Genomic DNA, 26,598 nt, shown 5'->3' with positions numbered 1-26,598 from the left:
GATAACTTAGTACAGTGCCTGAAGTATGTCATCTTTGTATTGATAATCATCATTATCAAGTTTTTACTTCTCTAATGACCTACGTTAGATTCTGTCCAACAGTAGAATAATTGCCTCACGTTAAACCTCAACATGCTTGTCACTTTCCTGGGTCATTTCACAAAACTGGTAAAAATTCCAACCTTGGATTCAACTTTGACTAGCCACGTGTATACCTATGCAACTGAAGATAACTGGAAAACAAAAAAATAAAACTCAGCTATGCTGGCTGGTCCATTCTTTAAATCAGTGATGACCAAGTTAGGTGGGCCTTTTATGTTTGTTCAGAGCATTTAAAAAGAGGTCATTTTAGGGACACCTGGGTGGTTCAGTTGGTTAAGGGTCCAACTCTTGTTTTCTGCTCAGGTCATGATCTCACAGTTCGTGGGATCCAGCTCTGCATAGGGTTCTGTGCTGTCAGCACAGATCCTGCATGGGATTCTCAACCCTCTCTCTCTGTCTACCCCTGCCCCCACTTGCTCATGCTCTCTCTCTCAAAATAAATAAATAGGCATCAAAAATAATTTCAAATGAGGTCCTTTCATTACATTACATGGAATAAATAATATGTATGTCTTAGATTCCATCTAGTACAGTTGACATTACAACTTATGTTTAGATCTTCTGTGAATTTGCTGTCCTCCAGTAGGCTGTACTTTCTCATCCATTCTTTTTCATAACTCTTTTTGTGGAAATTATATTTGATTACATTCTGTTTTATAAAATGTATCTTAATTTTATAATATTAATATTAACAACTTTAGAGCATCACCCTATGGTTTGTTTGGTTTTTTTTCTCTTTAAACATATTAAAATAAAATTAAAGTGAGGCACTCAATTTATAAATTTTTGTGCAGTTTCATTAAAAGAAAATAATATTACAGAAATGAAAATAGAAGGATTATATAATTTCACTTACGAAAAAATAAAGGCTCATAGGACAATATTATATATCATATAATAAAATATTGTGGTAAATTATAAGTGCAATTTTTATCAATGAAACTTCTGCCTCTGTGCAGCATGTTAACACTAATCTATTTGAGAATATTATTCAGTGATAATTACAGTTCTTCATTAGAATAAAATAAAATAATGAATTTTAATAATGCAGTAAAAGTAAATAACCTACATGATTTAGTTATATAACAAAATATTAAGATATGTAAATGATTATGTTATATAAATTTTGAACCATAATATTTCCTCATGTAAGTGCCATATCACACTAACATAAGTACTGGATCTATATATTTGACTGGGGGTTTTCACTTATATGAGAAAATTTTTATATATATATTCAGAAGTCAATATTTAACCTTCACTCTCTTTGTATGTCATTCTCTATAGTAAACCATATGGACTAGACTCATTTATGTTTCTAATTAGAAGACAAATTTTCTGAAACTCTGTATAATAAATTATTACAATAGAGACATCTCACTTGTACAGGTGGGATGCCAAGAAAAGACAAATAGTCTAAAGTAAAAAATGATAAAGGGAGCCCACAGGGATATACATCAGACAAGTCAGAAGCTTCTTGGTTCAGTGAAGGCTCCTGGCAAAATCATTTAACACATAGTTTTAAAGTATTATATATAAAAAAAGACTTACTCTGCTTTATATAGAAACTGTGGTCTAGTGATATATTATATATTGTTTGATTGATTTCTTTTAAAATTAGCAGTATATTAGGCTGAAATGGAGAGCCAATAGAAGTGTTAAGATAATTTATTCAGGCTGCAAATGTTAAGTAGTTTTATTCATTGCGGGAATAAATCTATCCCTCTGTTTGAAACTATCAATTAAGTTGATGGCTAAAATTCATTAAAATAGATGTATAGCATGCTATTCAAGACAAGCAAATGCTCCATCTATCACTGATAAGTAAATGACTGTAAGGGAAAAAATGATATGGAAAAGATGGCACTTTAGCTTTCAATTTACAACAAATTAGAACCAAAGTATATGGTTCATTTACACTGTAAATACTAAGTACAAAGTCCCCATAAACATTCCTTGAATTCTCAAACATGTTTCCTTAACTTTACTGTTTTAATTAGCAAATCTATAGAATCTTACTTTGTATAAGTACATTTGAAGCAGAAATTACTAAAAAGGAGGCAAAAAATTCAAATGGTCTTATTTTCAGCTAAAACAATACAGAAGAAACCATGTATTTATTTCTTGTGAAATGATGTGTTTTAAATAATAGTTTAAATGTGTTTTGATAGGGGTGCCTGGGTGGCTCAGTCGGTTAAGCGTCCGACCTGCAGCTCAGGTCACGATCTCGCGGTCTGTGAGTTCGAGCCCCGCGTCGGGCTCTGGGCTGATGGCTCAGAGCCTGGAGCCTGCTTCCGATTCTGTGTCTCCCTCTCTCTCTGCCCCTCCCCCGTTCATGCTCTGTCTCTCTCTGTCTCAAAAATAAATAAACGTTAAAAAAAATAAAAAAAAATAAATGTGTTTTGATAGTTTTCAACGTATTCATAAGGCTGGAGAAAAAGTATCATGACAAGAGATTTCACTATGATTATCATTATTTTATACATTAAATTAAATTCAGAAAAGGTAACTATTAGTCCATAATCACTAGCTACTATTCTGAGTCAAGATTGCAACTCAAATCTACATTCCAAAACATGTGCATTTTCCCAAATGTCCAGTCATCTCATGTAAAACAATTTTGGATAATTGGTAAGATTCACAATTCAGTTGAAGCCATCAGAAAAAGAAAAGATTTACCACCCTCCCACACATACACATCTTCATCATTACTAGGAAAAAGCATATTTCACTGTCATTTAAAAATACTAATCATAATGTTATTTCACTATAAAACTTTAATTTACATAAATATTTTCTGTTAATTCTTTTTGTGTGTTTTTAAATAAAAAGGCTTGACTATGATGCTATCAAAATTTTATTCTCTTACAGCAAATGGTGATTCTTTTTTTTAATTTACATCACAGATTTGTGAGAAATGAAAATGGTACTGATAAGAAAAATTGTATTTCTAAGTCCATATTTCTCTTTTTATTTCCTTTCCTTCTTATTTTTCCTCTTCTTTATTTGTCCCTTCAAGTTCTTCTTCTTGGTCTCATTCTTCTTTGCAAACTTCTCAAGAACAAAGAAGTGTTTCAAATCAGGAATATATGCAATTGCCATATAATGGGAATTGAAGGTTATTGATTCCAGGAGACTTTAAAATAGCATTGTTTGAGATATGATTGTTGGGTTCATATTTTAATATTTTAGAGACAAGATATTTATTACTACCCAAAAAACTCACACTTCTACTGTTTTGTTGTTACACCACTTGCTTAAAAATATCTTTCTAACACACCAAAATATCACTTTCCATTACCTCTGTCTGTTGACAATGTGTGCAGTTCCCTCTACAAGATTGACACAAAATAGGTGTGATATTGTATTACAATTCAAAATATTTGCTGCTCCTCCTGGGGAAGGATTATACTGCTGCACCTTATCAATGTCAATGTTGGCAGCGTAATTTGCAGTGACTCTTTCTGCAGAATGATAATCCTTCCATCGCTGCCAATTATCTCAGACTTAGTAATTGTGATTTGTGATGATCCATCTAGAAAGAGAACTGTACATCCTTGGAGTTTGAAATCAAGAGAGGTCATGTAAATCATTTTAGCCGATAAAATTTGTGTCAAGGTAATATGTGTCACTTCTAAAGCTTTAAGCTCACAGTTAACCTTATCTCTTTTATCTCTCTTACCTAAACTTATCTCTCTTGTTGTAGTAGGGGTGCATTCATTTCACAATGGACATTTAGCATGAGATAGAAAAATAATTTCTTTTCATAGACCATTAAGTCTTAAAGTTGCTTATTAACACAACGTAGAATATTATATCCATACTAACTAATGTTGTAACTGAACTTTATTAAAATCAATTTGGAACAAAATAAAAATTAGCTTAGTGTGGCACCACATTTTTGTGATGAAGAAGTGATGGAACTTGCTTTATTGTGAAGGTCAGATTTTTTTTTCTGATAGTCTACATAGGATGAGAAATAAAATTTTTGATTTAAGAAATTTATCTAGAAATTCCTTTTGATGGCATTGTGATTGAATTTTTGTTCATATTGTAATCATTTATGTTGCTACTATAAGGTCAGAGATGACGGCTCTGTAAATACATATCATTTAAATCACATTGATTTTGAAGAGTATATTAGCCAGGGTTATCCACAGAGACAAAATTAATATACATTATATGATACATAATTATATTATATTATATTATATTATATTATATTATATTATATTATATTATATTATATATATGTATTATGTACAACCCTTATGTATGTATATGTTGACTCTTGAACAACAAGGGTTTGGACTGCACAGGTCCACTTATACACCACGGTGGTATCAATGCATTTTCTCTTTTTTATGATCTTCTTAATATTTTCTTTCCTCTAGCTAACTTTATTGTAAGAATACAGTATATAATACATATAACGTACCAAATATGTGTTCATCAGCTGTTTATTGGGAAGGTTTGATGTCAACAGTAGACTATTGGTAGTTAAGTTTGGGGGGAGTCAAAAGTTATATATGGATTTTGACCATAATGGGGGTTCAGTGCCCTTAAACTCTACATGGTTCAAAGGTCAGCCTTCTCTCTCTCTCTCTCTCTCTCTCTCTCTCACATCTATCATCTATCTATCTATCTATCTATCTATCTATCTATCATCTATCATCATCTATCTATATTTATCATCTATCCATTTACTTTAAGGATTTGGCTTACATTACTTTGCTGCCTAGCAAATCCAAAATCAGCAGTGTGGCTGAATGCTGGAGACTGAGGAGAGCTGGTGGTGCAATGAAATCTGAGGGCAGTCATCTGGAGAATTTCTTCATGTGCTCCTCAAAGACTCAAATTATTATTATTTTTTCTATTCAAGCCTACAATTGATTGGACGAGGTCACATTTCTGAGAGCAATCTGCCTTACTCAATATTCACAGATTTGAATTTTGACCTCATCAAAAAACACCCTTTAAGTTGACACATAAAATTAACTATCATGAAGATATATTTATATTTGTTCATCTAGATTAGTAGATAGGTAGACTGTTGTAAAATTGGTAAATAATTATCTTGTGATTCATAACAATGAAGGATGATTTTAGTTTTTATTTGGAAAAAATTTTAATTTGCTATTATCTTGTCACTCAAAATCATAAGCTTATACAAAATGTATTGTCTATTAAGTATTTTTGATACTACTACATATACATAAATAAATATGACTTTAATCACATGAATTTTTAACTCAACATGCATTTTTTTTTGTTTTGAGAATGAGTTTCAGACCTTTAAATAGAAATTTGTTAATAAATGTTTGAAAATCCTAGTAAATAATATAGAAAAAAAGGTTAATCTCAAAAAGGAAACTCATTTTGCCTTAGGTAGCACACTCTATAATATTTATATTTAAGGCAATTAAAAATCCTCTCAGCTAATTATAAAAAATTAATTTTGAATCGTAACCTTTATGTTGTTCTCTCCTTATAAACCATTTAAATTCAGCTGCAAGCTGTGGCACTTCCCAGGTCTCTTTGATGAACATAACTCAAAAATTGTGTTGTTGTTTTCCCCCCAAGGAAAGGAAGTCATTTAAAAAAATAACAGTGTAAGTTTGAAAATGACCTAGTTCCATTCACTCATTTTACCAGAATTAGCAAAGTTATTATTATTATTATTATTATTATTATTATTTTAAATCTAGAAATGTAGAGACAGGTCTTTTGTATCCATTTTATCATTTCATTTTTCCCCAAAAGAACCACAAAGGCTCAGCTATTCTTCTCAGTTTATTTTCTAAATTTCAAAATCCATCAAATATTAAAGAAGCGTATAAGAAATACACTTTACGAAGCATAGTGGAGAGGAATTATGTGTAGGAAGAGTGTTGAAGAAGTCATTGCCACTCTCTCCCCACTCTGAAATATGATAGAAGCTTTTTTTTCTTAAATATGCAGCAAAAGTATTCAGATTATTTACATTAGGATTAGTAATATCTTGTTCATTGGAATAAGAAACAAATTATTTTGAGAGTTTATTGTTGATGTAATTTGAAGAGCTATAATTTTTATCTTTACTATCTCTATGGAGAAATAGATTTCATTGTTGTTTATATTTCTCTTAGATATTTGTAAATACATGAAAAACTCCATTAAATTAGCAAAATGTGTTTCTAATACCTCTGTGCCTCAAAATGTTATGTGGTGATTTGAATTTTTAAAAAAGGAATTATCAAAACCTCTCCTTTTTTTTTTTTTTCCTTTCCTAGTAGATAGATCCAACCTAAGCACAGTTAAAAAATAATGTTTTAGGCCAGTGAGAAATTTTAATTATGTCTTTGGCGTTCTGAGCAAACTTTTTTTAATTATCTGGACTCCACTCCCGTTCTATCACATTATAGAATTCAATTTATATTGAGACTTACATCGTAGGACTTTGTGTTGTTTTCAAAAGAGTATTTATTTAATAAATACCTTTAAAATACATTCTACATCTACAAAGTGCTAATGATAAATACCCTGTATCTCAGTTTTATCTAAAACAGGGGAACAGAGCATGATGGAACACTCATTTGTAAAAGCAAATATGTCTTTCCCCGTGAGAAGGCTACAAGTTTATTTACAGTCAATTTATAATATGTTGTCATAATCCTCTTTACACAGTTTTCTCCAAACAGGATTTAACACCGCTGGATGAAATTAATTTACTGACTTCTGCGGTGTAAGATTGATTCTGTTGATAGATAATCAGATATTTATTCAGCTTCCACTGCAGTTTAAAAGAAGTTGCCTCAGTAGATGCAGGTAAGATAAGATTGAAAGTATAAAAGGAACTAAAGATCTAATTTACTTTAAAAAAAAAAAAGGATCTACTTTAGTGACTTAAATTTCTTTCAATATTTCTCTATATAAGAGTTTTATCAGGTTTGCAAATAGAGTAATCATATTATCATGTATACAATGGTACATTTGAGAGCAAAAAGAGTCTTCTTAATAAATAATATTTTAAAACAGACATAAATATGCACATTCCTGGGAAAACTGGACATAAGTTCAACTTATCTATAAATGACTTAAAGAGAAGAGCCATTTACTTAACCATGATATCCTCAGGACCCAATCTGGCACATAATGGGCACTTAATAAATACCACTTGAAATAAATGATGGGTGAATTTTTCAAAAAATAATCATTATTTCTTCTTTATAATAATTTATTCATTACAACCTCTATCTATTACAACTGTAACTCAAATTCTATTAACTCTAACATTTTAGGGAATAGTCCATATATTAATTATTTTAGGTCAATTTATATTCTGTGAAATAATCTTGACTGCATTATATTAGTATTCACTTTCACCCTTTACTGAAATCAGTTTGTATATCAACAAAATATATGCACATTAGCCTCAAATTTCCAGATGTAATTGTCAACTTACTGACAGAATTGGAATAGTGCAAAGTTTGGTAACTTAACCTTGAAGTGCCAATGTCAATAATTGGGCTCAGTGCAGAGCCCAATATGGGGCTTGATCCCACAAACCATGAGGTCATGACCTGAGCTGAAATCAAGAGTCACATGTTTAACAGACTGAGCCACCCAGACACCCCATTGTCTCCAATTTTAAAAGCCTTAGTATTATTGCTTGCTTTCAACTCTTAGAAATTAGGGTTTTTTTTTTTCAATAAAAATATGTAATAAGCCAATTGAAAAGACCATACTGGAGATATAGTCTTCACTGGGGAAGAAAAGCACTGCCATTTGTGATGAGCACTGGGTGTGATATGTAAGTGATGAATCACTGGATTCTACTCCTGAAAACGGTATTGCACTGTATGTTAACTGACTAACATTTAAATAAAAAATTGAAAAAAATACATAAAAGCACTGTCCGGTAACCAAATTTAGAATCAATATTTATAATTAATATAAAGAAATAACATCTTAATTATTCTTTTTTAAAAAATTGTCCCCCCAATTTTTTTTTAAGTTTATTTATTTATTTTGAGAGAGTGAGCACAGAGGAGAGGCATTGAGTGAGACAAAGGGAGAGAGAGAGAGAGAGAATGAGAATCCCACGTAGGCTGTATGCTGAGCACAGAGCCAATGCAGGACCTGATCTCACGAACCATGAGATCATGACCTGAGCCAAAGTCAAGATTCGGTTTACCGAATGAACCACCCAGGCACCCCTAAAGGTTGGCGTGTTTGTGTGTGTGTGTTTTATGCTTTCATTCTCTTGATTAAAACTGGTTGAAAATAGCTCTGTGTTCACTGATTTCAAGTATATATAACTGAGCTATAATTTATTTTCATTATTCATAGAAAATATGATTTTGAGTCTTCAGTGAATATATCAGTATCTGATTAGTCATCAAAACATTTCACTAGCTAATAAGATTTGTGGTGGTGGTGGTCGGGGTGGATATAGAAGTAGTCGTGGTATCAGTTTTGGTTTTATGCTTAATTGTTTGCTGTTTTTGCTTTTTGCTTTTGTTTTGTTTTTATTCCTACACCTTTATAAATAACTCATCATCACTTTATATTTTATCCATTAGGAATAATTGATGACACAGGAAACATAATTGAAATATCCTAAAGGAAATACTTTGGAAATAGTATAAAGTAGTATATCTTGACTTGTATAAGACCTCTTATGTGGTCGATATTCAGCAAATACCTGCTAAAAATGGTTGAATTATAATGCATTCTACCATATTTGGAGAGACGATTGATTAAAGTATGTTTAAAATTTTATGCTTAATCATAATTTTAAAAATATACCAGGGTCTGAAGGTTTTCATAAACAAAAGATTGTTTTATTCTTATCTAGATTAGGTATGTATACATTTCTAGTATGATGACTGCTTGATTAGCTTGGCTTTCCCAGAGCAGAACCTGAGACAAAAATTTTTATTTCAGTTAGCAGGCTGGGGACCGAGGGGAAGGTGACCAGGAAGGAGGGAATACAAATGTAGGATTTGTTCTTGAGTTAGCAATTACCATAGGAGACCAGTTCTTATTTTTGTTGGTTCTTCTGAGGAATTGTATCAAAAACATCTCAAAAATTTTTGTGATGAAAACTAAAAGTAGAAACATCTATTCCTTAGATTCCTTTACAGTTAACTGTGAGTTGTTCCCTTGTGTTAAGGACACTACATTTTCATTTTGCGCATTTAAGAGGGCCAAGGGAGTGCACTCCGCTTTAGGAACCACAATGTGATGTTAGAGAAGCTTTGTGAGGAAGAAATGATGGTGTGTACTTGAATCTCTATAAACAAAACAAATAAAATCTTGCACAGAAAAAAATGCACTTTATCTGGGGTTGTAATCAGGATCGAGGCTGAGAAGATGTGAGGCACTTAACAGCAAAGATTTAACACAGTCTATCCTTTGAACTGTTCACATATGCATCTGCTGTCCATTGAATCCAAGAAATCACCACACACTCAAGGTGGCAACAAGCTACAATCTCCACGTAGCAATTCAATGCAGGGGGATAACAAGCTGAAGCTCTTGCTATGGCAACTGGCCCTGAAGACATTGTTGATATTATCTTCCTCTTCCTCATCAGTTCCCTTTAGAGTCAATAAACATTTTAGTGAGACCACAGGAATGGCCAAGACTTTCTCCCTGAGGTCAGGGACCCTGAGTTACCTCAGGGTAACTTGCTTTTGTTCGGCTTTGATTTCTTCAATTGCCTATTCACAATTTTTATCAGATGTGGAAGTCCAAAAATAACCTATTAATCTTGTCTTCTATTGTTTAGTAATCTACCTTAGTTTCTCATAGCTATGAGGAAAAAATTAAATGTACCACTAGATCCTTCCTTTTTTAATCAATTTTTAACATTTATTTATTTTTGAGAGACAGAGACAGAGCACAAGCAGGTGAGGAGGAGAGAGAGTGAGATACAGAATCCAAAGTAGGCTCCAGGCTCCAAGCTGTCACCACAGGGCTTGAACTCACGAACTGCAAGATCATGACCTGAGCTGAAGTCGGACGCTTAACTGACTGAGCCACCCAGGCACCCTCCTTCTTTTATTTTCTTCATATTTACTAGTATGAAGAGACTGATGTGATCAGGTATAACTTACAACTTCAAGTTTACTAAAATCTTAATCTCTCTGCTGGTGGAAATTTCCTTCCAAGGAACTATGACCTCTAATCCAGCACAGCCAGTGTTTATCAGGATAGGAAGTAAAATTTGTATAATTGAGTCAAAGGGAATGATTGATTTCCATTAATTCATTAAACCATAGCTTTGGGAAACCTAGCACCACATACTACTTTTTCAATATGTATACTGCATCAGCCATAGTGGATGGTTGGCAGCCAGTGCCTCAGTGGTAAGATGAACTTAAAATTACATATATATAATACATATATACTATATATATTGTGTTCTGGAGGATATTATCCCTCCTATGCAGGATGCTAGTACCTTCGGTAGTCTTTTAGGGGGTCTTTAATCACTTCATTGGACCAGAACAGTTCAGTCTATGAAATATGGTGTGACCAATAAATTCCATGGTGTTTCACCTAAAGACATCTAGATGTGAGACAATTTTGTGAGGAATTTCATGGCAATAAATAACAATTCTGCAAATCTTCTGTTGGCGGTACAGGCAGAGGCCCTGCATACAAAAAAGGAGAAAAGACAAATCCATTCAGTTAATTTTTAAAAAGGAATCCAAGGATAGCTGTATGTTGGGAATCTTATCTTTCTATGAAAATTAAATGGTCAAGTATATCTCCTGCTGATCTGCATGCTAGGAAAATGTTCCTTCCCTATTATTCTTTAGATCCACCCTGAATATGGCTTCAGTGTGGCAGCAATTTATCTTCAGCTTATTCTAACATGGGAACCTGATTCATCTGTCAACTGGCTATGAGTTTTTTTCATCATTCACCAGTTGTATGGTGAAACTCCATGAGGTTGGGCATCAGTGTAACAGAGTTGGGTGATGGGGTAGACTAGGCCACTCGTTCATAGTATTTACTTGTGCCTTCTTTACACATGAAGTTCTTATCTCAAAAGTATCATTTACATCATATTGGAACCTCTTATCTGAGAATATTACTTTTTTTATGGTCAGCTCCTTTCATATACTCCTGAGGCTGGCCACTTGATCAGAAGCTTTATGTCTATTAGAGTTTGGTAACAAGTGAGGTTCTGCTTTGAAAATGTTGAATAGTTCCTGTTACATAAGACACAGCCTTTCTCTCAGTCTCAGCAGTCCGCACTGTGAGTCTTCTATTGCAATCTGTGTTAAACTCTATATAACAACCTCATCTATAGTCCATATAGCTCTAACATCACTGGATTGGCTGGCTGACATAGCCCGTGCAAGAGTGCAATTTTAACCATGACCTTGACCTGCTGTAGAGCCCTCTAGTGCATTATGTACAACTCAAAACTTGCAACATTTTGATTCACCTAAATAGGTCCAAAGAGTTAGTATTTTTTATATTACTCATTTATTCCCAGTCTGTGCCTCTGTTTTGTCTAGTCTCTATTTTATGGATTTTTTTTCTAATTCTATTTTTTTTTACCTGTAGATGTATCACAGGGCTCAATTCTTACTTCACTCTTACTTTCACTCTCAGTTCTTAATTCATGCTCATGCCTTTTATCACCAACGTCATCATGATTCTCACTTGCTCAAGCTTGTGAGCTACATATTCAACAACCAATTGGATATTTCCTTCTAGTTGTTCAACAGAAAAGTGAACAAAAGTATTTAAAAAAAAACATATATCATATTACATCATAATTTTCTCACTCCAGAATAGAATGCAGAGTTCTGGTAGTGGATATCTATATCTATCTATCTATCTACCTATCTATCTAATCTATCTATATTTAAAAGGGCATTTGTTAAGTGCTTAAGAAAAGAAAGACCAAGGTAAACTCAATCACTTCATATATAAAATATATTGTGTATGGGAGGAGAAGCTACTCTTTCTTTAGCATGTTTGTTTGTGAATTATGTTTATTAAAGCAGTCAGTTGTTTTTAATGTCTTTGTTCAACATGGCCAATCTTTTTCTTTCCTTTTTTTTTTTTTTTTTTGTTCTATTTTTGCAGCTTGGTAATTCTGCGTGCCATTATTCCTGCCAAGCAGGTTATAGCATTGTCATATTGCTAGAGGTCATAATTCAATATATATTTTAAATGTTTGCACTTTCTCTCTTTGTTAGTTACCCCCATTTCACCTTTTGTATGTAATGTTTTACAGGAATGCTTTTGGATTTTATTTGTGTTTATTCCCTGTAAATCTTCAGCCTAGTAGGCAAGTGAACTAATAACCATCTCTTTATTGCCTGAAGACTGGCTGGCTTCCAGTACCTCATTGTTAGCTGATCTGTTTAGTCTTTTCATGTTATTTGTTTAATAGTACAATTTTTAAAAGACCCGCTGAACACCGCTGTTTTTGATGTTTCTCCTAATAGAACTACTACATGGGTACAATAAGATATGTTTCGAAGGTCAGGAACAAAAGCATGAGAATAAGCCAATTGAAAATAAAAGTGTGTTGTTAAGACAAAGTTGTAATTCTGAAGAAATACATAATTTTGGTCAGAGCTAAATAAATAAAAGATGTATATCCGTTTTCTGTTATTTGAGACAGTTTTTTTAAATCCTTGTCCATATATTTAAGTCCTTTTCATATGAAATACTATTGTATTTTTTCCTTACTTATGTTTCTGGTATTTTACTCAGTTTTCACAGAGTGAACATTATGAGCTTATATCATTTTTACCTGCTAGAATCCATTTGTATTGAAAGAAAACAGTTAAGTGTTATAAATATTTTATTTGGGATAATCTTATTTAACAGATGAGAAATTTTCATCCATATGGTTTATTCCAACTTATTTTTTATTTTAATATGTCTGTTTTTTGATAGAAACAGCTAACTGTTGCACATAATATTGCAACTAATATATTTAAAAAGCCCTCAGGATTTATATTCTTATGGTTGTTCTCTATTCTATGTGCTTAACTTTTACTAAGTTATTTAAAAATTACAATAAAAACAATACTGTTATTTAACACAGTTGACAGGATCATCTTTGGCACATAAAAATTGGTTGGAGTTCAGTATTCTGTGAAATGCATGCAATATTACTCCCACATTACTAGAATAAAAAAAGTATAAAATTAAAGTCTTGCATAAGCTCTTGGAGTATAAAAAGGTTTAGATATAAGAGGCTCAAATGATAATTACCAAAGCACAAAACACTTCATTAATTATATATAAATAATAAAATTTGTAAAATGATGAAATCTGGAAAGTGATGAAGGAGAAAAGGGAGAAAGTTGGCTTTTATCTCTTTTTCTTAAGTATGCATTATAGAAGGAAAATTAAATGTAAGAACTTGGGAAATGTTTCCGTCTCTTATTGTAGTCACTTGACTTCTATGGCCCTGTTGCAAGATGAATGCTGATGACTAAATCCATGTGGGCTATAACATCATTAAAAGCTCACTCTTGGCAGCTTTAGAATAATGGTGGAGCAAAAGTGGAGAAAAAAGATCTCTTTGGTTCCAGACACTCTCCTGAAAAAGAAGAAGGCTTATCAGGCCCTTAAAGCCACTCAAGCAAAGCAGGCACTTTTGGACAAGAAAGAGCAGAAGAGAGGAAAAGAGCTCAAGTTTAAATGACTGGAATGGTTCCTACATGATTCCTGGAGGCAGCAACATGACAGGATGTGACTTAGATGACTAGAAATAAACCTCATGGCTTGGAAGTGCCAGATAAACACTCCTTGGCCTTTGTTGTACACATCAAAGGGTTAAGAGTGAGTTCACTGGTGTAGAGGACCATTGCAAAGCTTCACCTGCAGATTTTCAGTGGTATCTTTGTCAGGGTGACCCCACCAGACCATAAAAATGCTGCATATAGTGGAAACTTATGTGAACTAGGGATTTCCAAATCTGAACTCTTTCCGGGAACTCATCTTGAAATGTGGACAAACCAAGATCAAGAATAAAATCATCCCTGGGTTGCCTGGTTGGCTCAGTCACTTAAATGTCTCTTGATTTTGGCTCAGGTCATTATCTCATGGTGTTCCTGAGATTGAGCCCTGTGTTGGGGTCCATGCTGTCAGCTTGGGATTCTTTCTCTCTCTGCCTTTACCCCCGCTTACTCGTGTGCATGTGCATACTCTCTCTCTCTCTCTCTCTGTCTCAAAAATAAATAAATAAACTTAAAAAAATAATAAAACCATCCATTTGACAGACAACACAGTGATTGAGGAGTACCTGGGAAAGTATGGTGCTATTTCTTAGAAGACCTCTTTCATGAAATTGCCTTTCTGGGGAAGAAATTCCAGGTGACCTCTGAGTTCTTATGTACTTTCTATCTCTCAGTGGCCTGTCATGCTACCAGGAATAGAGTGGGCTTCCTCAGGGAAGTGGGCTTAGCTGCCTAACAAGGTGAACACATCAATCAGCTCTCTAGGCAGCTGAATTAAACCCAGAATATCTGAAAGCACAGCACATTGGAGGCATGTGTTTTATCTTTTAGAATTGTTATTTTCTGCTTTATCTTCAGAAAGTAGAGTGAGGGGTCAAAGAAAAGATGATGATGATCCAGGCAGGCACTTCTCATCACAACCCAGTTCCAAGGAAAAGTTCCAGTGTGTTTTCTGTGTTGAATTCAGCAAAGGACTCGTGCCATGGAAGAGGGAGTCCTGCTATGTCACATCTCCCACCCTGGGGATTAACATTGGTAAATGAATTCCTAAGCATGAATACAAGACAGAAGTGGACAAAGCTCAAGAACATACTTGAAACTGGGGTTCCCCAGGACCTTGTTTTGGAAGGAACTTGAAATACAATTACAAAGAAGAACACAAAGACACCACTCTGTTGTCTCTGCTGTGAATCCATGTTCTAACTTTTCAGTGACAGATTTGCGAGTTCACAGATTTGGCTCGCGCTGAAGTACATCTGGTGGCTTCCTTATCCTACCTGCCATTGGCTTAGTCCTTTTCTCTAGCTCAGGATTTTACTTATTCTTGAGTCTATGAAAAGGGAAGGGCCCTTTCCCAGGAAAATAGACACACTCAAATTTTTGTGTGGAAGTTCATAGACCTTCTTAGGGACTCATGCACCTTATGTGAGGAAGTCCGGCACTATATGGACTGATCACCTGGGCTCTAACCTTGTTAGTCTCCTCTGGTTTCATGTCCTGTGCAAGACCAAAGCTTACCAATACAGTTTATTTCCCTTGGAGCCAGTTCGGTGTTTCCTACTAGAAACAGAGTGGTAGATTCCTGAGCCCCCTGATCCTACCTCAGGGAAATGCCCATCATTTATTTCTGCTGGGCTTCAGAATGGTAGTTTCTTGGTTTGGCATAGATGAAATTAGTACTATTAGGTCTTTTAGTCCCCAGGCAGTCTTAATTGGACCCTCTCCTTGCATAGTCTAGACTCCAAAAGTATTATTGCTCTCTAACCTTTGGGTAACAATGTAGTAGACCAACGCTAGGGCTCCTTGAGACATTGGACCTAAAAAGAGGATCTGATACTGCTTGTGTTTATCATCAGTGTCCAACTCCTAGGTGGGCCTTCCTCTGATCTTTTCACTTTGTTTCCTCAATTGACATCTGAGTAGTTGCTGAGGGTGTGCCAGGCATAGGGTAAGACTTGAAAACATGCTTAAACATCGTGTCTCCTGATCCCTTAAGATAAGCTTTACTGCACCTTTGGCTCATGGGGCCCTCAAATATAGCTGTGAGGTTGAGTTAGAAGTATAACAATGCTGGGGGCACCTGACTGGCTCAGTTGGAGGAGCATGTGACTCTTGATCTTGGGGTTGTGAGTTTGAGCCCCATGTTGGGAGGTAGAGATTACTTAAATAAATACAAAAAAAATTGAGTATAACAATGCCTTAAAATGTGCCCATGAGGGAATTAATTAGGTTGGTTGGCCCAAGAGTTAACCTGCTAGGAATAGATCTTAGCACCTACACTTATACTTTAAACCCTTGTGAAATCAAATTACTTAAAAATGATGTATCAAAAAGCAATGGTAAAAGAGCATTTGTGAGTGTGAAAGCCCAGAGTTTCTGTCTCAGATCTGTTTTATACTAAATACAGGAATACCATTTTCATTCTTGTCTGCAAAAATGGGGCTAATGTAATCTAGTGTGTATGCCTCACTCACTCAGTTGTTCAAAGGGATAAGCAAAATAATAGTTTTGAACTTAGAATTCTAAGTAAATAAGTGTTATAATTTTTTAAAAAGTCACTCTTATTTTTAGTTTTTGTTCCACATTTAATATTTCTTCAATAATAATGCAACTGTTGACTGGTTTGCCTAAAAATTAGTCATCTCTATTAAAATGTTGGCTGCCAATATCCCTGTCATGTAAGTACTATTGAACAAATATTTTTACAGTTTATCATATAGTTTAACAGTAGAAAATATTATTGAATAAATAAGTATCAGAATCCTATGATATGAAAATTTAGGTGAAAATATTGTTTGCACAATTTCATCAATATATTTTATAAACTATAAAATATAAATAAGTTTACAGCATTAAGAAGTATAAAATTAAAATATTTACTTTTTAGTTACTTAGTATTGGAAATCTCAAGTTAACAAACAGTGACAAACCGCAATATACTATGTGAACAAATGCTTCAGAATTATCAGTACGCATAGGACAACTAAGCTGTACAATGAATATGTAAGGATGTTAGTTCATTGGTGGCTACCAGCACAACTGTACTACTTGACTAATGATGTTTCTATCTAAAATGTTCTCTTTAAAACAGTGAGTTATATTTGTCTATTAATATTTTTCTGTATCTGATAAGTGAGTGAATGACAGAGGGAGATGGAGAGAGAAGCAAAAGTATATCAGTTTATGAAATGTTATAGACAAAACACTAGGTACAAATGTTGGTGAATAAGGCAATAATTGTGGAGCCTATATTCTATGTATAAACATGGATTGTGTACAATTTTTAAACATATATACAAATGTATGTACACTTCATAATATAAATATATATATGTGTCTATATATAATACATAAAATATTCATGCTATCATAATTTAGAACTTCATTCAACAATCAATGACCTTAATAAAGTAGAGTTTTCTGAGACCTTGTACTTTTAGACATCTGTCAACACTGTTTAGACATTAATTGCATCAATATATGAAATCCAAATGGTTGGATTTTTTAAAAAGCTGATTCTGAAGTTAAAATTCACCTTTTAAACAGAGTCCAGGGAATTTGGCAGGGGCTTGGCAGCAGAAAGGGCCATTGTCTTATTACACATGTATGACTGGCCTTACCTACAAAGTATGTATTTATTCAAGTTTTTCATCAGTTGAGTTGTTTACATTAGACAAATCACTGTGAGTTTATTTTTAACTTTCATTTGAATTCCTGATTGTTACTGCTTGCCACATGCCTGGTTAGTTGTGCAACTAAAACTATGAAATTCCACATATATATGAAGAATTTATAGGACACTTCGAACCTGAAGAAGTTTATGTGACATATTCATATTAAAGGGTATCAAAGTGTGTGTAACTGCTTCCTCTCTGAGGTAACATCTTGCAAATCTAGCTGCCTCGGCCTCCCTGGATTTTAATTTCTGACTCCTTGAGTCCACAAAATTGCCCAGTTCTACTTACATTTCCAATTTTTACACTAATGTCTAGAAATTGCTTCTAACCTGAGAACATAATGCTTCCTTATATGTTTGCCTTTATATAGGGATCATAGCCCTGCATGCATGTTGAGAAATATTTGAAAATAGTTTGTTTGCATATTTTACAAATGTCTTATTTGTTTGTTTAGAGTGGGAGGATAACTCTAGTTTTCATGTGGAAAGAAATGGAATTTTAATAATGTAGTTTTTAGGCTAAAAAACATAATATCATAAGTAACTACAAGATTATATATAGATTTGTATCCCCCAAAGAGAGATAGATGATAGATAGATAGATAGATAGATAGATGATTGATAGATAGATAGATATACAATCTTGGTAACTGTGATACACGTTATTTATCTATTATGTTATTCTATTTATCAATTTATCTAAAGAAAATGGAGTGAATGGTTATCTCTTTATACAGAGACAACGGGAGAGACTGGATATGTCCATTTAGAACAGGATTCTTCAGGGGCACCTGGGTGGCTCAGTCAGTTGGGTGGCCGACTTCAACTCAGGTCATTATCCCATAGTTCATGAGTTCGAGCTCCATGTAGGGTCTGTGCTGACAGATCAGAGCCTGGATCCTGTTTAAGATTCTGTGTCTCCTTCTCTCTCTGCCCCTTCCCTGCTCACGCTCTGTCCCTCTCTCTCTCAAAAATAAATAAACATTTTAAAAAGTTAAAAAAAAAAAACAACAGGATTCTTCAAAGTTACCTATAGTGTTTTCTTTCTTAACTGGGTTTTGAATGGGTCAGTTTTGCTGTTACTTAATATTTTATACCTCACATACATTTTTATAAATTCATATCTAGTAAAAGTAATTTAGCAATACAAAATTACCAAGCAGCCTATTGTTTTTACCAAAGCTCAGTATACTGTGAAGAGTTTATCTTTGAGGTATTTTTAACATAAACTCTCCAAATGAAATAAGGAATTTTTGACATAGTGAGTAAGAACTTAAAAATATTTCGAAGACACATGGAAGGAAATGCCTTGTTCTAGAAAGGAAGTATTGCTCAATGATGTTTGCACTCTCGTATCTAATAAAAGTATATCCAGTTCTGATTCTTTGATATTTTTAGCTCAATGTTTTTGGAAAGCTTGCATAACCTAAGTCTTAGGTCCACAGTGTACAATATGTATAACACGTATACCAATTTCAAAATATAATCATAAGTAAAAATTAAGTAATTCATTTATGATGGGTTAATAAAGTTTGCCACAGAATAAACTTTTAATAAAATACTATTATAATGATTATAATTCTGCTCAACACTGCTAAATATTGACATCATGTCTATAATATTGTTAAACCTTTTTTGGGGGGTTAGGAAATTGTTTGTATTAAATTCAGTATGAACATGATTTTACTTAAAAGCAAATCTCAAGGAGATGGCATAATCTTTTTCTGTTCTGATGTCGGTGTATTATATGTGGTAACATTTTAAATTCTTGTTAGTATTGACAATATTTCTAGAATAGACAGCAAGGTTAAAAGAGATGCATTACCATTTTGACTCTGAAAGCACAAAGAAGATTAATGTGTTATGAATTTAATATTACTCGTGAGACCCACTCGCATGATTTTCTATCTTGGATTCACCAGGAAATCCCTGGTGATTGTGAATAGTTGCACCTGTGCTACCAAACTAGTGTCCATTTCCTCTGAAGTGGTTTCCAGGATGTTATCACAGATGTAGAATATAATGAATGTAGAAGCCTTGTCTGCTTTTAGAATCATTAAAATCTATTCGTGGTTTTGAGGCAAAGAAAGATGTAGTTCTGGTGAGATAAATGTATAATCTGAAAGTTTGTAGTTTGAAAGCACCCATAGACAATAAGTAGGTAATGCGGCTGTGTTTAAATGTACTTTATTTATGAAAATAGTAGACTAGATTTGGTACGCAGGCTGGAGTTTGCCATTCCCTCTTCTAAGGTCTTTACAGATGCGGATTCATTTAAACATCATGAAGTTAATATGACATGTTTTTGTTTTGTTTTGTTTTGTTTGTTTTTGAGAGAGAGAGAGAGAAAGAGAGAGCTTGAGTGGGGGAGGGGGAGAGAATCTTAAGCAGGCTTCAGACCCAGAGCAGAGCCTTACACTGGGCTCAATCTCACACAAGATCAAGATCTGAGGCCAACTCAAGAGTCACAAAAACAACTGAGTTACCCAGGTGTCCCTAAAGTGACAAATTTAAGACACAAACTCAGTTGATTTGGCTGCAAGGTCTGTGCTATATTCCTTTTCCTGATGGCACCTGTTCGGTCCACTTCTCTTCCTGATTCTCCCTCTATTCTATATTATTTTCATTATTCCCCCCGTAAGTACTGTATGTACAATCGTAGATGTCTTTTCCTCTTCTACACGTGGTTCTCTGCATCTTTGAAAACATTTATCCTTCCCATAGCTCTTACATTTCTTCATCATTGTGTTTCTTTCATTTTAATATTTCCTGAGGTTTTATGACAAGTGAGCATTTACAATTTAAAAAATAGTCAAATCGATTTTCTTCATAAGTGGTAATTTCTATATTAATACCTGAAAAAAAATTAACAATAGATTCTCTCTCTGTCAAGTACCCATTTGTCTTATTAAAAATCTGTAATAATAAATAAATAAGAATAAAAGTTTTAGAACATCAACTGCAATGGAGACTGACATTGTGACAAATACTTACTCGATGAAGGAATATTTCCCTATGCTAAAATGTTATTCTTTAATTCTTAAAAATTTGACAATGGAACCAATGTAAGTGAAAAGTTTATATAAAAGTGTTAGAGTTGAAAACTATGCTTATGGAAAAATAAGTGAATTTTGCCCATCAGCATACAGTTATTGATTAATGGCTAAACATACTCATAAGCAGATTTATGAGAGGAAAACAATCAGAATAGAGACTATCTGATTTATACATATGAAATCATTAGTTCATATGATACCTATTAGGACCGAAACAACTTTTAAAACAGATGAATACATATCTCTGCAATGTACTTCAAAATTCTGAAGATGGCATGTGCCCATCCTTTAAAAATTACCCATAATCAATTTTGGAAGCTATTAATAATGTTTTGCAACAAGATGTGGACTGTTTTTCGGTGTTAACTCCCTAAAATACATTTAAATACACATTTTTTTAGATGTAGAAAAATTTATATCTCTTCCAATTTCACTTCTGAATTATTGGCTGTTAAGAAAGTTTCACTTATTTGTGTTGGGAATGAATTTCTGGTTTTATATTGCTAAATTCTGTATGTATCATTAAATTCCTTAAATATTTTTTTCTCTTAAAACCTCTGTTTAGATACATGATCGACACAGATGCTTATACTTTGTCTCCATTTATTTCCAATAAAACTTGCTTTTTATATCCACTTATTTATCCATATGTTCATGAAGAGATTATTACTAGAATATTGGTAGGAGAATATAAGCTCCACGGGGACAGAAAGTATGTTAATTATGCTATGCAACCAATGCCTAGAACAATGCCAGGAATATTGTAGGCATTGAAGAAATGAATGAATGAAGCAGCCTGACCCTGTTACTCTTATTTTCTAAAACTATATAATTATCTTATATTTAGTTAATTTGAAACCACCTAAATTACAATCATTAGAACACTGTCTAGTAACTTAAATTCACTTTAACAGATTCCATGGCTTTTGAAACTTAATTAAACCATTTATTAAAAAAAAAAACCTATGTACTAAATATAGTGTTTTCTTTTACAGACTCAATAATGTACAAAATGCAAACCTGTGTTTTTAGATATTTAGAATCTGTAGGTTTGCAAGACTAAAAGTTCCAGTTCACTTCTACAAGCCCTGCTTCGGGTAAAGCACGAACCCTGGGTGATCCCCACTTATCTCTCTCTCTCTCTCTCTCTCTCTCTCTCTCTCTCTCTGTCGCTTGTGGGATCTCTCTCTCCCTCTTTGCCCCTTGCTCACTTGCACCCTCTCTCTCTCAAAAAAAAAAAAAAAAAGCCTTCCAGGTCACTTCTGATACGTAGGTCTTTCTTATTAACCAAGCATCTTACTTTTTGATTTCAGCTCAGATCATGAGGTCATGATCTTACAGTCGTGAGATGGAACCCCACATCGGGCTCTGCGCAGTGCATGAAGCCTGCTTAAGATTCTCTCTCCCCCACTGCCCCTCTCCTCTACTTTCTCTCTCTCTCTTTAAAAAAAAATTAAAAAAAGATAAATAATAAAAAATAACAAAATAAGAACCGAAAGATTAGAAGTAAGAATAGAAGCAGGGTTTTTCCTTTTCTCTATCACTGTGAATGACTGTCTTGAAAAATTGAACTGCTCATCCTCACAACCATTGACTGTGACAGATAAGACGTCCTCACTCCTAGCAGGCAAATACTTTCACTAAGTGATAGCTTACTGGGAATAGGAAGGAATTCACTGAAGTAGAGGCTACGAATATCACCTGACACTGAGTGTTATCCTTGGCCTCACTGCCAATACCACCCCTAGAAACTGGCTTTTATTTCAACCCCAGCAGGACAACCAAGCTCTGGTGATGCCAAAAGTAACATCCTCAGTTGTTTTCCTCAATTCTAATTCGGAATCTCTGGTGATGTTCATTGCAGCCATAGTTCATCCTAATTATATCTTGATAGATTGAAATCTATGGGGAAAAAAAAGCCAAGTTTACCATGATCAAAATGTCCTATATAAAGTGGTGGATAAATGATGTAGAAATAAATTCAAATTATATATACATAATACATAAAATAACATGAATAGGATGGGTTATTATAATTCTCATTTCTGTACTTGGTCACCAAGTTAGTGTTTATAACTCCTTCTAAAAAATAATTTGCATATTCACTTTGTCAGCACTTTAGCTTGCCTGTCACTGTCCAGATGAAAACAAAACTTTATTTTCGAGGAATCTGAACCATATGCTTCTACTGATTCTAACATTAACTTTTTTCCCTGGAAATAAAGAGTCATTTCATTAAATAGATTGAATTCCACCTAATCTCCTCTCTGGCATTATCTGGGAGCAACAATTCTATTTGTTTTCAAAGTTAGAAATAAATCCGTTACCAAAACAGTAACCTCATTATCTACTTGCTAACCCATTGGTATGAGGAGCCTGAAGTTGCCAATTGGCAACCCCTGTATTTTTCTGAGAAAGATATCCATACTATTATTTTTTTGTATAAAAGATACGAATTCTTTCTATGGTTAAAATTTTAAAGCAGTTCCACGTCTTCAAATATCCAGATGATAGAACGTTTCAATTTTGTGTTTGTATTATTTTTATTTGTGAGGTTTCTTTCTTTGAGCTTAATTTTGACTCAGGACTCAAATAATATCTGTACACTAAAGTGATTAATAGCTACTTAAATTTCTGTCCTCTCTCCCCCTTCCTCTCCCTCTGTCTCTCATCTATGTATCTATCCACATATCATTTCTCTACCCATCCAGTGTGTTAGGAACTTCAGCCAGTTGTAATGTACCCCTTATTTTGTCTGTGGGAAACATAGCACCATTCATTTGTTGCTAATATATATAGTACTCCTCAGTGTTCATGACACTACTATACATCATTTCCATGTCTTTACTGCAACTTTGGGAAACATAACCATTCTAACTGTTTTTCATTCTACTCCTAGGTAATAAGGAATGTGATAAGACCAAGAAATCGATGGGTATCAGCTTATTACCTTACTTTTTACTTTAAAATAAATGTGTTGGTTAAAGTAATGCTGTGTAGGATATCCAAAAGTGGTGGATGCCCACAGATGGTGGCCCTGACTGAAGTATGGTAGACACATACATGCCTTGCCCATGGCAAGAATACAAAAGAAGGTCCATATGCTGTAGGTCTAAATAATTAGAAGTGACAAATCAAATTAGATGACATATAACCTATCTTCCTGACAAATATGCCTCCATAACAACATGGAAAGCTAAGTGTGAGTATAAAATTCTCTTATTCCTTGGAGTTACATGTCAGAATTCAGTGGGATTGGGACAAATCGTTCCTAGGCCCTATTACCTGGTCCCCAATCTGCAGAGTGCCTAGATTCTCTTTGTGGCCTCCCGCATTTTTACACTGCTAATAGCTGTGCCAGCATGTGTGGACATCCCAGCTCTATTCAAGTAATCAACGAAAGTGAAGAGTTGAAGGAAACATACATATTAGGAATTGTTCATGTTCCTCACTGGCTTTAGCAAATTTAATTTTTAGCATATTGACTTCAAAAAATATTTGGATTTATTTCTCAGAGTTTAAGAGCTAGTTGAACATGGCAAATATCCCTACAAAAGAAAGTCTTTCCCAAACATTGTGGATTATGCTTCTCATATTTAATAAACAACCTCAGAACATCATGTAGCTTAGTCCACCAGTGACTTAAGATTGAGCCATTTGCAAAATACCTTCTTTTTTGTTACTACTCTCAGAATTCTCAGAATTTATTTGTATAAGTATTACCAAGATCTTGTTGTGGTTCTATATTAGTTCATTTTTAGCACTTTTTAACTGGTGTCCTTTCTGCTTTCATTCTCTCGTCAGTTCTCACCACCATTCCCCTCCTACACACACATGTTGGCATATGGCTCACCTTACTAGGTATAGACATAGTGAGGAGCAGTTGTTAGTGTAGGAGGAGAACCAAGTTCGCCTCACAAGACAACATCCTCAGCAAGGAGTATCTGCTACCACTGCTTTTTCCAATTTAGCTTTTGACCCAAGTTACATACTGTTCAAGAAAGAAAATACTTTTCTCATAATAAAGGGGAGAAGGTTTTGCTTTGACAAGGAAAACTCTGTGAGAATTGGTGTTTTGTTTTGTTTTTTAGTCGGAGTTCTTATACCTTCTGTATTATATTTCTCAGGGTCCCACTCTTTTTGTAACAATGAAAGGAAAGTCTGTCACTTTCAGGCTATACCTCAAGTATTAAAATAAAATGTCTTTGGGGATATTTTTGTCCTGTTCTAGTCTTCTATGATGTGTATCACTATTAGCAATAGCCAGCCCAACTAAAGTTACTGAATTTTTCTTGTTTTTCATATAGTTTTAAGGTATCAGCCATGCTAATATTTAAAGCTTAATTCTCAAGGAGAACATCATTCCAGGTGACATTTGGTGACAAAGGAATTAATTACTTTCCACTTCATGTTATGGTTGCTAGCTTTCTACTCCTTAGCAATTGATGGATTTTCCATTTTGCCCCAATAAAGCCAGAACACCCCATCACCTTCTCTTAGCCCCTTCACTATCTTTCCCTGCTGGCAATTCTTGAATTAACTTTAGTCTGAAATAATAAAAACTCACTATGGTCTATTTAAGCAGAAAAGTGAATTGATAGTTTAGATAACTAAATTAGTGAAGAAGACTGGAAAACCAGTCTCAGAAAATCTTCAAGAAGGGAAGAAGTTAACCAATCAGAGCTACACAAAATCAGCCACATTCAAAGTTTTGAGCCAAATTATACCCATAAAATTCACTCAGTGAGAAGTTGATTTTTACTTTTCTGAGCACCCAATAGATCTTACTTCCTGGCACCAGATCTTTGGTGACACATTATCCTCACTGTCAATGTTGTTCTTAGGAACTCTTATTTGCTGCCAGGATAACTTCTTGAGAAAGGACTTCCCATCATTCTTGCATCTTTGCCAGATTGGCTTTTGGTTAAAACTGGAAAGTGGCTGTGCTTGTTAAGAACAGACTGTATCAGTGAGCTGTGTCATGCAACTCCTTAGAACCATTTATCTTCCAGAATAGGACAGTATTCTCTGGTTCCTATGAAATTTAACAAATTAGGAAAAAGTCGTGGATTACATAATGTTGGTTACAAGAAATCAGAAGATGTTGAATATGTATGATATTCTACCCATCTAGCTGTTCAACATCAGCGTACTCTAGTTTTACAAATAAAAAATACAGAAAGACTTTGCTTATAATAAATAAAATCCATTTACTCCCTGTTAATGTGCTTTACTCCTTTCTGCCCCAGAATATATGCAGAATTTATTTCCTGTTACTGAAATGACATTTGAATTTCAATTTAACCACATTCCCCAGGAAGCTTTCCCTGAAGCTCCATACTAGAACATGGCAACTTGGAACATCTGCTCATGGCACTTGTACTACTCCTTTATAATATCAGCTAAATAAGGAAATGTGCAACACTTTATTTTATGTATGTCTTATCTCCTAGACTACAAACTCCTGTCTGTGTTGGTTTTCTTCACTATGGATTTCCAATGCTAAAGCGATGATGTATACAAAATAGTACCTCAATATATTTTTGTTGAATGACAAAACAGAATGAAGCTAGGTAACATATGAGGGTTAGATTTATACTTAATGTCTCTTGGCGAGCTTTGGATGATCTTACCCAAGAGTTTGGTACAGAATTTATAGTCTAATAGAGTCCATTTTCTACTCCAGCAATTAGAAAGAGTTTTAGAATCGTAGACTGAATGATCCAGGGCCCCAAATCTGGACAAAAGGATACAGTTTTTGAAGTTGTGGAGGAGCTTTGGTATCTGGCAACAACTAAAGAGGATTAGATACAATAATTCTCTCAAGAAAAGGTTCTTATTTCAAATATTTTTAATGTTATAGAGAATAAAAATTATCTGGATACATTATTGTGAAGCAAATCAGTCATTTATGATGTTTAATTTAAGATACATATTGAAACTGCCAATAATATTCATGGAAAATTTGGGTGAAAGTATTATTCTTATTTCTGGAAGAAGCTGGGTGGAGCTGAGGGCTAAAGGTTTGGTTTCCATACTTTCTCCAACCCCTAAG

At 34.0% G+C, this 26,598-nt stretch overlaps 1 pseudogene; it reads left to right on the top strand.

The window, feature by feature from the left end:
* Positions 1–13,592: 13,592 nt before the first annotated feature.
* LOC106986467 (60S ribosomal protein L7-like 1) lies at positions 13,593–14,589 on the top strand (annotated as a pseudogene).
* Positions 14,590–26,598: the final 12,009 nt, after the last annotated feature.

This window comes from Acinonyx jubatus, chromosome B1 (genome assembly GCF_027475565.1).
Source record: "Acinonyx jubatus isolate Ajub_Pintada_27869175 chromosome B1, VMU_Ajub_asm_v1.0, whole genome shotgun sequence".
Taxonomy (NCBI): domain Eukaryota; kingdom Metazoa; phylum Chordata; class Mammalia; order Carnivora; family Felidae; genus Acinonyx; species Acinonyx jubatus.
This window is presented reverse-complemented; position numbering and strand designations above follow the sequence as displayed.